General features: G+C 43.8%; 1 protein-coding gene across 2 annotated transcripts in view; it reads right to left on the reverse strand.

Annotated features, from left to right (window-relative positions):
• The window catches only part of RGS3 (regulator of G protein signaling 3), a 1,044,909-nt gene that overhangs the window by 267,087 nt on the left and 762,259 nt on the right, over positions 1 to 15,563 (reverse strand). The gene's annotated exons all lie outside the window — the stretch shown is intronic.

Genomic DNA, 15,563 nt, shown 5'->3' on the forward strand with positions numbered 1-15,563 from the left:
TCATCAAATTTGTTTTGTTCTCTTGGTATTCTTAGTTGAAAGCTAAACCGAGGTAGGCTCATATGCTAATTTCTAAGCCCTTGAAAGCCGCATTTTATCTCAGTGCATTTTGACAGCTGTTGACAGCTAGACAGAGCTAATTCCTGTATGGCCATATAGATAACATTGTGCTCACTCCTGTGGCTTTACCTTTGAGTCAGCACTGATTGGCTAAAATAACTGTGATACAGGGGCAGTCAGCAGAGGCTTAGATACAGGGTAATTACAAAGGTGAAAAGTATACTAATATAACTGAGATAAGGGGCAGCCTGCAGAGGCTTAGATACAAGGTAATCACAGAGATAAAATGTATACTAATATAACTGAGATAAGGAGCAGTCTGCAGAGGCTTAGATACAAGGTAATCACAGAGGTAAAAAGTATACTAATATAACTGAGATAAGGAGCAGTCTGCAGAGGCTTAGATACAAGGTAATCACAGAGGTAAAAAGTATATTAATATAACTGAGATAAGGGGCAGCCTGCAGAGGCTTAGATACAGGGTAATCACAGAGGTAAAAAGTATACTAATATAACTGAGATAAGGAGCAGTCTGCAGAGGCTTAGTTAAAAGGTAATCACAGAGGTAAAAAGTGTATTAATATAACTGAGATAAGGAGCAGTCTGCAGAGGCTTAGATACAAGGTAATCACAGAGGTAAAAAGTATATTAATATAACTGAGATAAGGGGGCAGTCTGCAGAGGCTTAGTTAAAAGGTAATCACAGAGGTAAAAAGTATATTAATATAACTGAGATAAGGGGCAGCCTGCAGAGGCTTAGATACAGGGTAATCATAGAGGTAAAAAGTATATTAATATAACTGAGATAAGGGGCAGCCTGCAGAGGCTTAGATACAAGGTAATTACAGAGGTGTGATTTCTATAACAGTGTTGATTGTGCAAAACTGGGGAATAGGTAATAAAGGGATTATCTATCTCTTCAAACCATACAAATTCTGGAGTAGACTGTCCCTTTAAATAGGAAACTTTTTTTTTTTAAATTGTATGCTCTGTCTGAATCACAAGAGAAAATGTTTGGGTTTCATATCCCCTTAAACTATTCATGTGCCCTCTTTGGGCATGCTGTGTGTATGATGGTGAAAATAATTCTGATGCTACACAACAATTTGCGATTTTAACATCCAATAAAAGCAATTATCAAGCAATTAGTCCAAACTTACAGAAAATGTCTCTGATTAGGTTTTTCCTTTTCTGTGACACAGGATAAAGTAAATAGCCCACAACACAGATGGGCCCCCCTTAGTATAATATTGTTATCTTCTATACATAAAAACAAATGATACATCTAGTGTCGGTAACACTCCACAGATGGTGCCAAGATCCGTTCAAGCAATGAGCAAGCATGGAACAAGCTGCTCACTAGACAGAGACTTTCCACGGAAATAAGTGGTTATAAATGGGCGTCCCCCGGGGATAAGCAGCACCACTGAGAATCGTTACCAAGAGGTGAGGAGTAATATCATTTTAGCTTATTTGCAGTGTGTAAGCATATTCTACAGTTCAAAATAAAAAGGCTGCTCAATAAAAGCTAGAGAGAAAACAAAACGTATCAAAATACAGTTACAAACTATTTGCGACCCTAATTCCATAACGGTTTAAAAAAGGGAGAGGAAACAGTGCTTCTTTACTTAAGAGAAATACAATCTTAAAGTAAACCTAGAAATAAAAAACAAATTATGCTTACCTGATAATTTCCTTTTCTTCTGATGGAAAGAGTCCACAGCTGCATTAATTACTTTTGGGAAATAAGAACCTGGCCACCAGGAGGAGGCAAAGACAACCCAGACGAAGGCTTAAATACTCCTCTCCCCTCATCCCCCAGTCATTCTGCATTGGAACAAAGAACAGTAGAAGAAATATCAGGGTGAAAGGTGCCAGAAGAATAATGACGCCTCACATAAAATTACGGGTAAAGAGCTGTGGACTCTTTCCATCAGAAGAAAATAAATTATCAGTTAAGCATAATTTATGTTTTTCTTCTTAAATGGAAAGAGTCCACAGCTGCATTCATTACTTTTGGGAAAAGAATACCCAAGCTATAGAGGACACTGAATGCCAAGACGGGAGAGTACCCAATAAAAAAAAACACTTTGCCCGAAGCCAAAACCATTTTAAGAGGAAAAGCCCCAATGAAACTGACTCACAGTTAGTCCAGAAGCCAAACCAGAGACCGCAAACGGACTTGACTGAGCCAACAGTCCTCCAGGAGACACCGTCGACCAACAGACGGTCCCCTACCGGTCACCCCCCACAAATGAAGGGGACACCAGCCAAAACCCCCAAGGGGACAAAGCAAAGGAGAACCGAAAGGTCCTCTAGTGAGTCCAGCTCACAGAGACCCAAAGGGACCCAAACAGGGAAGGAGGCCACGCCTATACCAAGTGAAACCCGGAATAAGACCGGGCAAAGAGACAGAACAGATGTCTCTCTAACACCCTGCAAGCACGGAATGCAACTGAAAAGGCAAAGTGCTCCCAGTGGTTGACCATAGAATACCAAGGCATTCGACCATAAAGTGTGTAATACACCGGGGGAAAACCCCCAAGTTGAGAACACAGAGACCATAACAGGACGACACAGAGGGTACTTGCAAGAAAGAAGAAGCAGTCAAGCAAGAAACAGACCGCAAAAGCAACCCTCGGACAGAGGGTACGCTCCAAGCAACATAAGTCTACACCTACACACAGGTCCCTAAAAAGAAGAACACAAAAACCTCAATCGAGCCCCCCCCGAGAAGGAGAGTATACCCTCAGAACCTGAAGGAAGAGTAAACCCTCTTCTGAATAAATGGAGCAAGTTGAAAAGAAAATCTATACCCTAGCAGACTGAGCTAACAGGATAGACTCAACAAGCTCACACATCCAGAGGAGACTGCGACCCGAACGCAGCGCCTTAGACCCCTCGGCCATCCTGACCTGCAGACCCACACCCAGCTGGACCAACCCAGCCTCAGGGATCCAAGACAGGGGAACAAAAGAATCCCAAAACAGGTACAGGAACGAGCATAGGGATAGCACAGAAATCCCCACAGATTACAAGTACAACCCGACTCTGAAAACAGACAACAAGGCCATAGACCTAAGGATCTATAAAGGCCCAACAAGTCTGACTTGGAGCCAGCAAGACCCCAGGGGGAACCAATCCCACCTTTCCGCCTCCCATCCAGGAGAAGCCCCAAGCAAGGACTCCATCTCCATAGGGAGGAGAATATCCCCTAAAGAAAAGTAATGATGCCGGAAGGGCAACAACTCCTCAAGGCCCGAAGCCACCGGCTAAAGGGGAAGATACATTCCTAACACAGATGTCCTAGAAAAGGACCCGCCTACAAGTAGCTTGCCAAGCAGAGGCACAGCCAGCCCATTCGCCTGCAGAGCAGGGAATCCACAAGTACACTGGCAAGCTGACCAGGGAAATGCAACCCTAAGGCGCACCAGAAATTTGACATCCAGCGCCAGCAGCTGGGTATGAACCAACAACACATGAGGCGCAAGCCACACAGCTAACCACTAGATGAGCTACTCTTGTGGCAAAGAGTAAAAAATACTCTGAAAACCTGGCCAATCATGACAAGGTCAGGTAGATGGAGCAAGGACAAAGCCCAAGTTCCCACAACCGTGGAACACCCTGACCAGCACTGAGATCCGAGATTCCAAAACTGGGTCAGGAAAAAGGCCAAGCAAAGCCTCAGCAACCGGAAGTCTCAGGGAGAAAAATAGGTCCGGGCACCTAATAGTTCAGGCAGACCTTACCAACTAACTAAACACCCCAACTGGCCAAAAAGCCAGACACAAGGGATATGGATGCATATCCAGAGAATCCGGATAGCGAGAAGAACTCAAAAGCCCCGACCAAAGGACTGAACCATTCCAGTCTAAAGTCCAACACTCCAAGGAGCAAGGCTAGAAGTCCTATGAAGATACTTCTCAAAGCCTCAGGACAACCAAGGGATACCTCGAGGTAAACAAAATCCTACTAGCAGGACTAGTCTCCCTATCACCTCCGCACAAGCAGAGGACACAAGGAAGAGAAAGACACTAAGCCTACCCAGATCCGGAAAACCCAGAGCTAAACAAAATCCCTGCAGGGAACAACTATCACCCGGAAACACAGATCCCTAAAAGGAGATCCAACTCACCCGGAGACAATGGAAGAAGACCCAAAGGTCTCTTATAACTCAGACAGTACACGTCAAAGAGTAAGAGCTGCATCTAGATACACTATACGCGTACACCTACAAGGTGTGAAGAACTGCAACTGGTTTAAAACTGCAAACCTTCTGCATGCTAGACAGCTGTTGGATCAAGCCCGAAAGGACAAATCCAGAGGCCTAAAAATAAAGGCCAAACCAGTCAACTGCGGTAAGGGGTGTTAAGCCCTCCAACCCTCCACCACATGAAGGAGGCTCTAGGTTCTGATGAAATCAGATGTCAGAGAGTGACGCAGCGGGAAACTCCCCTGCCCGGCCATCTATGACTGAAGACTATAAGGACTGAAACAATCCTTCCCGCCTCACGGACACACAGGTCCCCTCGAATGCTTAGATGAACATGAAAAACAATGATAACCTGAGCACTCAGCGCTTCTACCGAACCAGTCGAGCAGAACAGCGCCACGTGTATGAACAGCCGCAAGACCGAACAAACCCGACAGGACCAGCGTGCACCTAGCGTCCTAGCTGCATAAATTCTCCCTCATAGGGGAAAAAACAGAAAACAGACATTTAACATAGGACTAACATGTCCAAAACAACTTCCGAAGAAGTAATAGAGAGTATCAATCCCAGAAGGTTCCCGAAGGAAACAAAAAAGACATCCCATTGGATATAAATAAAATATAAGGCAACCCGGAGGTTATCTGACACGTTTCTGCCAACCTTCTGGGACGAAAGGAAAAGAATGACGGGGGATGAGGGCAGTGGTTGGAGTATTTAAGCCTTTGGCTGGGTTGTCTTTGCCTCCTCCTGGTGGCCAGGTTCTTATTTCCCAAAAGTAATGAATGCAGCTGTGGACTCTTCCCATTTAAGAAGAAAAGATTGTGTTAATAAAAGCAAACAACTTGTTTTCTTGCAAAGTGCAGACGTAGAAATTCTCAGTGTAGCCCCTGCCTACAGCTAGATAAGCAAGCATACATTACTAAACCTAAGTTCTAATGTCACATGATTTTGTAATCAGAGGGCAATAAACTGACTAGAGCTATTTTTATGGTGTCTTCTAGCAACACTTTACAAGACAACAAATAGTTTTTCTTTTGGAGACCATAGCCCTCTTGTGGGGCTGTGACAGAAGTAATGGACACTGCACAAATTAAGTAAAAAAAAAAAATCTTGAAAATATTAAACTGGACATAAAATTATTTTATGATGTAGATACTGCATACAATTTCAAACAACTTCCCAATTAACTTATTTTGTCTAATTTTCTTTGTTCTATTATTAACACTTGCAGAAAAGCTTGGAGCTTGCTGCTGATTGGTGGCTGCACATATGTCTCTTGTGATTGGCTTACCAGTGTGTTCAACTAGCTCAAAGTAGTGCATTGCTGCGCTTTGAAGAAAGTATACCAAGAGAATGAAGCAAAATTGATAATAGAAATAAATGGAAAAGTAATTTACAAATGTATGCGCTATCTGAATCATGAAAGACATTTTGTGTTCCATGTCTGTTTAATCTTACAAAATCTAAAGTAATTTCTTTCTTATAAAATACACTTTCATTGTAAAATAACACGTTTAAATGAAGTAAAAATGCAATATAATGTTCCTGTAATTTAACTCTGAAATGTGTGTTTTTCAGTTCTGAGAATCGGAAGTGAATACTGCAAAATTTACAATTCTAATATCTGTCCCTAATTAGCCTCAGCAATTGTATATACTGCAAGCTTTGTTAACAAAATGACAGTGGCTAGCTTTGTCTACTCCAGTAACAAACTTTGATTGGTTCCTCCAGATAAGGCAAGTGGTGGGAAGAGTTTGGCTAATGAAAAGCAATATATGCTTACCTGATAAATTAATTTCTTTCATGGTGGTGAGAGTCCACAATCCATTACTCCTGGGAATTACTCTTCCTGGCAACTAGGAGGCGGCAAAGATTTCCAAACCCCAAGATCTCTAGAAAACCATTTCCCACCTTACTAGAAACTAGTTGACGTATAGACAAGCAATAAAGGTAGGAAAAGTAGTGAGACAAAAAAAGGAGCAGACAAAAGAAGTACAAAAATGTGTGTGTGTGTGTGTGTGTGTGGGGGGGGGGGGGGGGGGAGCTAACACCAAAAAAACATTGTGGGTCTCAATGAGTCTCACCACATAAATAATGGTTTTCTTTCATACAGGTGTTGAGAGTCCGCGATCCATTACTCCTGTCAAACCAATACCCAAGCAGTGAAGTCCACGAGTAATGGAGATGGGACAAGCATGATATATAATCCTGTTTTTTGTCTCCCCCCCAACACTTAAGTCTCTCTTATACATTTTACAAAACATGAAAAGTAAGCAAAAAGAACCTAACAAAAAACTACATCAACCAGAAACAGCCTGAAGGACTTTTCGACCAAAAGCTGCTTCAGAAGAAGCAAAAACATCAAAATGGTAGAATTTAGTATAAGTATGCAAAGAACACCAAATGACTGCCTTGCAAATTTAATCCACATAGGCTTCATTTTTAAAGGCCTAAATTGTGGCAACTGATCTGCTATAATGGGCAGTAATTCGTTTAGGAGGAGACTAATCCATCTCCAAGTAAGCCTTCTGAAACAAAAGCTTAAGCCAAGATGCCAAAGAAACAGCTGTAACTTTCTGCCCTTTTCTAGAACCAGAAAAATGAACAAAGTAGAAATGTGTCTGAAACCCTTAGAGCTTTTAAGTACTCTTTGCAGTCTACTAACAACATCCAGATTACGGAGAAGACTCTCCATATAATTTTTGGGATAAGGACAAAAAGAAGGATCAACAATTTCCCTACTCATGTCGCCCAAAGACACAACTTTAGGTGGGAAATGAAACTTAGTTCTCAAAACTGTCTTATCCTAATGGAAAAGATGAGGATGACAAGAAAGGGCAGACACTTCAGAAACTCTCCTAGCAGAACAGAGAGGCAAAAGAAACAAAACTTAAGATAAAAGCTTGATATCGCCCTTATTCATGGGCTCAAAAGGAGGATCCTGCAAAATGTACAAAACCAAATTAAGGCTTCAGGGAGGAGAAATCTGCTTCACAACGAGCTTAATCCTGACCACAGCCTAAACAAAACACTGAATATTAGGAGGATTAACAATCTTCTTATGAAACAGAACTAAAAGAGCGGAAATCTGACCTCTAAGAGACCCTTATCCAAACTATGGAGAAAAAACGGCAACATTCTGGGAATTTTAAAAGAATACCAGGAAAAACCATGTTCCAAACAATAAGAAATGAAAGCCTTCCAAATCTTATGGTAGATCTTCCTATTCACAGGTTTACAAGTTTGAATCAAAGTCTCATCTACATACTCAGAAAAACCTCTATGTCTGTCTAAAAACTAACCTTTTCAATCTCCATGCCATCAAGCTTAGAGATCCTGATAAAAAAATGGACCTTGAGACAGAAGATCTTGACGCAGAGGAAGTGGCCATGATAGACAACTGGACATCTGAACCAGATCTGCAAACTACGTCCTGTGAGGCCAGGCTGGATCAATCTATCACCGATTACTCCTCTTGTTTGTTCCTGGCAATCACCCTTGGAAGAAGAACCAGAGGAGGAAATCTATAAGCTAGATGAAAAGACCATAGAGTTACTGGAGCATCCACTGCCTGAGGATCCCAGGACCTTGTAAACTACCTGGGAAGTTTGTTGCTCAACCGAGAAACCATCAGATTTATCTCCAGGAGACCCCAAAGACCCAATATCGAATTTAAAACATCCAGATGAGGAGACCATTCCCCGGGATGCACAGATTGATGACTGATAAAATCTGCCTCCCAATTGCTCACCCCTGGGATATAGACTTCAGAGATTAGACAACAATTGTCCCCTGCCTGAGAAATTATTCAAGATACTTTCCGCATGGCTAAGAAACTGCAAATTTCCCACTGGTGATTGATATATGCCACTGCTGTAACATTTGATGAGACACCCTTTCCAATAGGGGCCAACTCGGAAGGGCCTTGAAAAATGCACAGAGTTTCAAAACATTTATTGGTAACCTCCTGAGGAGACCAAACCAAATATGCTCTCTGAGACCCCCAGACCACACCCCAGCCTGAAAGACTTGAATCAGTTGTGACCACAGTTCAATTAACATGAACAAAAGAAGCCTTCTGAATAATGGACAAATGATTCAGCCACCAAGACAGAGACTTAGGATCCAAATAAATCCTCTGAGAAAGCAGAGAATGATCCGTGCACCATTGCCGAAGCATACAAAGCTGAAGAGGCCTCATGTGAAAACGAGTAAACTGAATAACATCCAATGCAGCAATCATTAGCCTTAGAATTCCTATACAAAGATCTACTGAAGGACACAGAACAGAAATTAGCTTCAACCTTCTTTATTCCGTCAGAGAGAGTCTTATAGAAACTATGTCTAAGTCTTATCTGGACACACAGAAAAGTAACTCTGGACTGGGGAACAAGAGAACTCTTTGGAAAATTGATTCTCCAACCATGCGCTATAGATACAACAAAAGTCTGTTGGTCTGCTAAATGAAAAGATGGAGCCTGTACCAAGATATCGTCCAGGTAAGGAAACACTGAAATACCCTGGGCTCCTATTACAGGCAAGAGTACCCAAAACCTTGAGCATAAACACCGTGATTTAAAAATACTAAAGCGCAGTAAAACTACATGCGCGAGATAAAACTCCTGACATAGCCGCTAGACATGGTGAAAGAGGATGATTACTTCCTCAGTTGCAATGAAGATGCGCTAAAATGTACCTTTTAATATAGATATAAAATTCAAATACCCCGGGATTCGTCACCCACTTTAAAAATCTATTTTTCTGTGAGCTAAAGATTTTAACTGTTCTCCAATCAGTGCTCTAGCTACAAAAAAAGTGCCATATGGGGAGAGTGCTGATTGGACAAAAATTCAAACCTTTAGATCGTAGAAAAATAGACTTTTGAAGTGGGCGGTAAAGCACGGGTATTTGAATTTTATATCTATATTAAAAAGCAAGTTATAGCATCTTCATTACAACTGATTAATTAAACTCCTAAAATATCCCTAACATTCCAGATCTGTTTTCTTAAAGGGAAGAGTTTACCATCACTTTAAGTGTGGCAAGAAGACCGAAGGGGGCAATTTTTATTGTGTGGTATAATTTCTAATGCTGCCAATATTCTTCATTTAGTGAACAGTGAGGTCAATGACTGAAAGAGGAAGAGTTACAGGAAGCCAACACGGGGGTAGTTAAAAGCAGAGATGGCTTGTTTGGGGTGTAAGACAATAATTAAATACGTATGACAAAAAGCAGATTTATTTTGACGTGTGTAGGCAGAATTGTAAAATGAGAACAAGTTTGTTTTGAAAACAATATGGTGGAGTGTGCAATTTCCTTCAGAGATGCACTAAAGTACAGATGCACTTTTGGAATTTTTGTTTACAATTCGAGATCGGCCCTTAATATTTTTAATATCTCAATATCCTAAGTAATAAGGATTAATGGATAATGATGAATAGAGTATAAAAAAATATTGACTGTTCATTACATTCAATACTTAAAATATATAGAAAATGCTAAGTGGTGTTAGGTATCAAAACTCAAAAATCAGCATTGAATATCAAGAAATTAAGGTATCAATCTAGTTTTAGTTGCTCTATGTTTGAAATATCACAAAAAGCTGAACTCATTGTAATGTCACAAATATGTGAATGACAAACGAGCACATTCATAAGTTATCACTGTTTAACAAAATTAAAACTTCAAACTGTAGCCACAAAGATGAAATCATAAGAATTTCAGGCAGTATTACACATTATCACGAGTCCTGCCTCAAGAATGTGTGAAATGACATTAAATATAAAAGACTTTCTGTAAGGAGGAGGAATGTGTGGACATGGTGGTAAGGTATTAATGTCACATGATGTCACTGCAAGTTTACCCAGAGTTCCTTACAAACAGAGAAAGAGACTTTAATTATATGGCAAAAATGTAATAATAAAAGTACTTGAAGCCAAAGGTTCCTGGACATCTCCAAGTACTAAACCCCAAACTAAAATACGGTGCTCTGTTATAAACTGCACATAATAACCATCCTGTTTTTTGTTCCTTCTTTGTGAGTGCAATTTCCTTTTGTTTTAACCCATTACTCTTGTGGTTCCAACACCATGTCAGTTTAAGGTGTACATTAGGCAAAATGCATCAGGCTGCCTTCCAGTACAGTGCTTAGTTATGGCAAATATCTTGCAAACAATTCTGCTAATTAGAGAGAATAAGTTTAGTACATTACAATGGATTGTGGATGGCTAAACTTTTTGGACAGTGGGAGATGTCTATTATTGCTACCTATGTGGACGGTGTGAGATGTCTTATTAAAACCTCTGGGGACAATGGTAAATATGTCTATTTAAATCTCTGGACGGTGGGAGATGTCTATTACTGCTACCTCTGTGGATAGTGGGAGATCTGTCTATTATTGCTACCTCTGTGGATAGTGGGAGATCTGTCTATTATTGCTACCTCTGTGGACGGTGGGAGATCTGTCTATTATTTCTACCTCTGTGGACGGTGGGAGATCTGTCTATTATTGCTACCTCTGTGGACGGTGTGAGATGTCTTATTAAAACCTCTGGGGACAATGGTAAATATGTCTATTTAAATCTCTGGACGGTGGGAGATGTTTATTACTGCTACCTCTGTGGACGGTGGGAGATCTGTCTATTATTGCTACCTCTATGGACGGTGGGAGATCTGTCTATTATTGCTACCTCTGTGGACGGTGGGAGATGTCTATTATTGCTACCTCTGTGGACGGTGGGAGATGTCTATTATTGCTACCTCTGTGGACGGTGGGAAATAAGTCTATTATTGCTAAGTCTGTGGACGATATAGTGATTTCTAGTATTGCTACCTTGGTAGACAGTGGTACATATGTCTATTATTGCTACCTCTGTGGACGGTGGGAAATAAGTCTATTATTGCTAAGTCTGTGGACGATATAGTGATTTCTAGTATTGCTACCTTGGTAGACAGTGGTACATATGTCTATTATTGCTACCTCTGTGGATGGTGGTAGATATGTCTATTATTGACACTTATTATTATTATTATACTTTATTTATGAAGCGCCAACATATTCTGCAGCGCTGTCCATGGGTACAATTCATTTAAATAAAACAATGATATAAAACTTGTAAGAGACAAGACAAAATTTACAAACACATACAGGAGGGATTGAGGGCCCTATTCCCATGGGAACTTACAATCTAGAAGGGTAGGAGGTTGAGAAACAGGAGGTGAGGACTGCAAGATTTGGAAAGATGTTAATACAGAGTTAGATGAGGGAAATGTTAGGTAAGTGAAATAATTTTTTTAGTGAGTTGGGTGGTAGGCTTCCCTGAACAAGAGAGTCTTCAGGGAGCATTTAAAGGAAGAAAGATTAGGGCAAAGCCTGACAGCACGAGGGAGAGTGTTACAGAGGGTAGGTGCAATCCTGCAGTCTAGCATGAGAGGAGGTGATAGTCGCTGATGCAAGGAGCAGGTCATTGTTGGATCTTAGTGAGTGGGCTGGAGTAAACGTGTTTATTAGAGAGAGGATAGGTAGCGGGGAGCGGCGTTGGTGAGAGATTTATATGCAAGGGTTAGAATTTTGAATTTAATTCTGCTGTGAATGGGGAGCCAATGAAGTGACTCACAGAGAGGTGCAGCAAATACAGAGCGACGGGAAAGGTGGATCAGCCTGGCAGAGGCATTTAGGATGGATTGAAGGTGGGAAAGGAGGGAAAGAGGAAGGACAGTAAGTAGGTTATTGCAGTAGTCAAGTTGGGAAATAACAAGGGAGTGGATTATTTGCTTTGTGGTGTTAACGCTCAGAAAAGGGTGAATCTTGGAAACATTGCTTAGGTGGTTACAGCAGGATGAAGAAAGGGATTGTATGTGGGATGGTACAGAGAATGCACACCGGAGCTGGCACACCCAGGGTTACTGTAGGATGGTACAGAGAATACACACCAGAGCTGGCACACCCAGGGGTTACTGTAGGATGGTACAGAGAATGCACACCAGAGCTGGCACACCCAGGGTTACTGTAGGATGGTACAGAGAATGGACACCAGAGCTGGCACACCCAGGGTTACTGTAGGATGGTACAGAGAATGCACACCAGAGCTGGCACACTCAGGGGTTACTGTAGGATGGTACAGAGAATGCATACCAGAGCTGGCACACCCAGGGTTACTGTAGGATGGTACAGAGAATGCACACCAGAGCTGGCACACTCAGGGTTACTGTAGGATGGTACAGAGAATACACACCAGAGCTGGCACACCCAGGGTTACTGTAGGATGGTACAGAGAATGCACACCAGAGCTGGCACACTCAGGGGTTACTGTAGGATGGTACAGAGAATGCACACCAGAGCTGGCACACTCAGGGGTTACTGTAGGATGGTACAGAGAATGCATACCGGAGCTGGCACACCCAGGGTTACTGTAGGATGGTACAGAGAATGCACACCAGAGCTGGCACACTCAGGGTTACTGTAGGATGGTACAGAGAATACACACCAGAGCTGGCACACCCAGGGTTACTGTAGGATGGTACAGAGAATGGACACCAGAGCTGGCACACCCAGGGTTACTGTAGGATGGTACAGAGAATGCACACCAGAGCTGGCACACTCAGGGGTTACTGTAGGATGGTACAGAGAATGCATACCAGAGCTGGCACACCCAGGGTTACTGTAGGATGGTACAGAGAATGCACACCAGAGCTGGCACACTCAGGGTTACTGTAGGATGGTACAGAGAATACACACCAGAGCTGGCACACCCAGGGTTACTGTAGGATGGTACAGAGAATGCACACCAGAGCTGGCACACTCAGGGGTTACTGTAGGATGGTACAGAGAATGCACACCAGAGCTGGCACACTCAGGGGTTACTGTAGGATGGTACAGAGAATGCATACCAGAGCTGGCACACCCAGGGTTACTGTAGGATGGTACAGAGAATGCACACCAGAGCTGGCACACTCAGGGTTACTGTAGGATGGTACAGAGAATACACACCAGAGCTGGCACACCCAGGGTTACTGTAGGATGGTACAGAGAATGCACACCGGAGCTGGCACACCCAGGGTTACTGTAGGATGGTACAGAGAATGCACACCAGAGCTGGCACACCCAGGGTTACTGTAGGATGGTACAGAGAATACACACCGGAGCTGGCACACCCAGGGTTACTGTAGGATGGTACAGAGAATGCACACCAGAGCTGGCACACTCAGGGGTTACTGTAGGATGGTACAGAGAATGCACACCAGAGCTGGCACACTCAGGGTTACTGTAGGATGGTACAGAGAATACACACAAGAGCTGGCACACCCAGGGTTACTGTAGGATGGTACAGAGAATGCACACCAGAGCTGGCATACCCAGGGTTACTGTAGGATGGTACAGAGAATGCACATCGGAGCTGGCACACCCAGGGTTACTGTAGGATGGTACAGAGAATGCACATCAGAGCTGGCACACCCAGGGTTACTGTAGGATGGTACAGAGAATGCACATCAGAGCTGGCACACCCAGGGTTACTGTAGGATGGTACAGAAAATGCACACCAGAGCTGGCACACCCAGGGTTACTGTAGGATGGTACAGAGAATGCACACCAGAGCTGGCATACCCAGGGTTACTGTAGGATGGTACAGAGAATGCACACCGGAGCTGGCACACCCAGGGTTACTGTAGGATGGTACAGAGAATGCACACCGGAGCTGGCACACTCAGGGGCTACTGTAGGATGGTACAGAGAATGCACACCGGAGCTGGCACACCCAGGGTTACTGTAGGATGGTACAGAGAATGCACACCAGAGCTGGCACACTCAGGGGTTACTGTAGGATGGTACAGAGAATGCACACCGGAGCTGGCACACCCAGGGTTACTGTAGGATGGTACAGAGAATGCACACCGGAGCTGGCACACCCAGGGTTACTGTAGGATGGTACAGAGAATGCACACCGGAGCTGGCACACCCAGGGTTACTGTAGGATGGTACAGAGAATGCACACCGGAGCTGGCACACTCAGGGGCTACTGTAGGATGGTACAGAGAATGCACACCAGAGCTGGCACACTCAGGGGTTACTGTAGGATGGTACAGAGAATGCATACCAGAGCTGGCACACCCAGGGTTACTGTAGGATGGTACAGAGAATGCACACCAGAGCTGGCACACTCAGGGTTACTGTAGGATGGTACAGAGAATACACACCAGAGCTGGCACACCCAGGGTTACTGTAGGATGGTACAGAGAATGCACACCAGAGCTGGCACACTCAGGGGTTACTGTAGGATGGTACAGAGAATGCACACCAGAGCTGGCACACTCAGGGGTTACTGTAGGATGGTACAGAGAATGCATACCAGAGCTGGCACACCCAGGGTTACTGTAGGATGGTACAGAGAATGCACACCAGAGCTGGCACACTCAGGGTTACTGTAGGATGGTACAGAGAATACACACCAGAGCTGGCACACCCAGGGTTACTGTAGGATGGTACAGAGAATGCACACCGGAGCTGGCACACCCAGGGTTACTGTAGGATGGTACAGAGAATGCACACCAGAGCTGGCACACCCAGGGTTACTGTAGGATGGTACAGAGAATACACACCGGAGCTGGCACACCCAGGGTTACTGTAGGATGGTACAGAGAATGCACACCAGAGCTGGCACACTCAGGGGTTACTGTAGGATGGTACAGAGAATGCACACCAGAGCTGGCACACTCAGGGTTACTGTAGGATGGTACAGAGAATACACACAAGAGCTGGCACACCCAGGGTTACTGTAGGATGGTACAGAGAATGCACACCAGAGCTGGCATACCCAGGGTTACTGTAGGATGGTACAGAGAATGCACATCGGAGCTGGCACACCCAGGGTTACTGTAGGATGGTACAGAGAATGCACACCAGAGCTGGCACACCCAGGGTTACTGTAGGATGGTACAGAGAATGCACATCAGAGCTGGCACACCCAGGGTTACTGTAGGATGGTACAGAAAATGCACACCAGAGCTGGCACACCCAGGGTTACTGTAGGATGGTACAGAGAATGCACACCAGAGCTGGCACACCCAGGGTTACTGTAGGATGGTACAGAGAATGCACACCGGAGCTGGCACACCCAGGGTTACTGTAGGATGGTACAGAGAATGCACACCGGAGCTGGCACACTCAGGGGCTACTGTAGGATGGTACAGAGAATGCACACCGGAGCTGGCACACCCAGGGTTACTGTAGGATGGTACAGAGAATGCACACCAGAGCTGGCACACTCAGGGGTTACTGTAGGATGGTACAGAG

This window comes from Bombina bombina, chromosome 12 (assembly GCF_027579735.1).
Source record: "Bombina bombina isolate aBomBom1 chromosome 12, aBomBom1.pri, whole genome shotgun sequence".
NCBI lineage: Eukaryota > Metazoa > Chordata > Amphibia > Anura > Bombinatoridae > Bombina > Bombina bombina.